General features: G+C 49.8%; 1 non-coding gene across 1 annotated transcript; it reads left to right on the plus strand.

Moving 5' to 3' along the window:
- Positions 1 to 254: 254 nt before the first annotated feature.
- LOC134536376 (5S ribosomal RNA) lies at positions 255 to 373 on the plus strand. The gene has a single exon (XR_010075790.1). It is a non-coding gene; the product is annotated as a 5S ribosomal RNA (ribosomal RNA).
- Positions 374 to 675: the final 302 nt, after the last annotated feature.

The following is a 675-nucleotide window of genomic DNA, read 5'->3' on the forward strand; positions in this document are numbered from 1 at the left end:
TAATGGTCATCAGTTATAGAGTGTGGGTTTGTGTGTGTGTGTGTGTGTGTGAGTGTATTTTGAAGAGGGCTTTGGTGGTTGGGATGGTGAGGGTGGTGGGTGTTGTGTGAGTGGAGGGGGGGGGGGGGGGGGGGGGGGAAGTAAAAGAGTGTTCATTACACGATTTCTCCTGTTGTTTGTAACAATCACACCTGGTATAGCTATTTCGAGTGGCAAATACAAACTGCAAAAAAAAAAAAAACATCTATATCATTGCCAACGGCCATATCACGATGAACACACCGGTTCTCGTCCGATCACCGAAGTTAAGCATCGTCGAGCGTGGTTAGTACTTAGATGGGTGACCGCTTGGGAACACCACGTGCCGTTGGCACTACTATTTTGCACCCTACAGAAAAAAATTTTTTTTTAAAAATTTCAATTTTTATTATTACTTAACCTGCAATTGGGCTTTCACCCGGTGGCAAGAACTCCCACTCACTCCCCTCTCCCCCCCCCCCTCCATCAGCTTTCTCCTCAGCTCCCTCCCATCCCTGACCTCCACCATTTCCTCCCCCAGCCCATTCCACTCCCTCCCCGTCCTCACCAGGAAGGTGTTCCGCCCTCTCTCTGTCCGCCTCCACACCCTCTGGAGCTTACATCTGTGGTCTCTTCGTCCTCTGTACTCCCCTCTAT

Source organism: Bacillus rossius, chromosome 10 (genome assembly GCF_032445375.1).
Source record: "Bacillus rossius redtenbacheri isolate Brsri chromosome 10, Brsri_v3, whole genome shotgun sequence".
In the NCBI taxonomy this organism is placed as follows: domain Eukaryota; kingdom Metazoa; phylum Arthropoda; class Insecta; order Phasmatodea; family Bacillidae; genus Bacillus; species Bacillus rossius.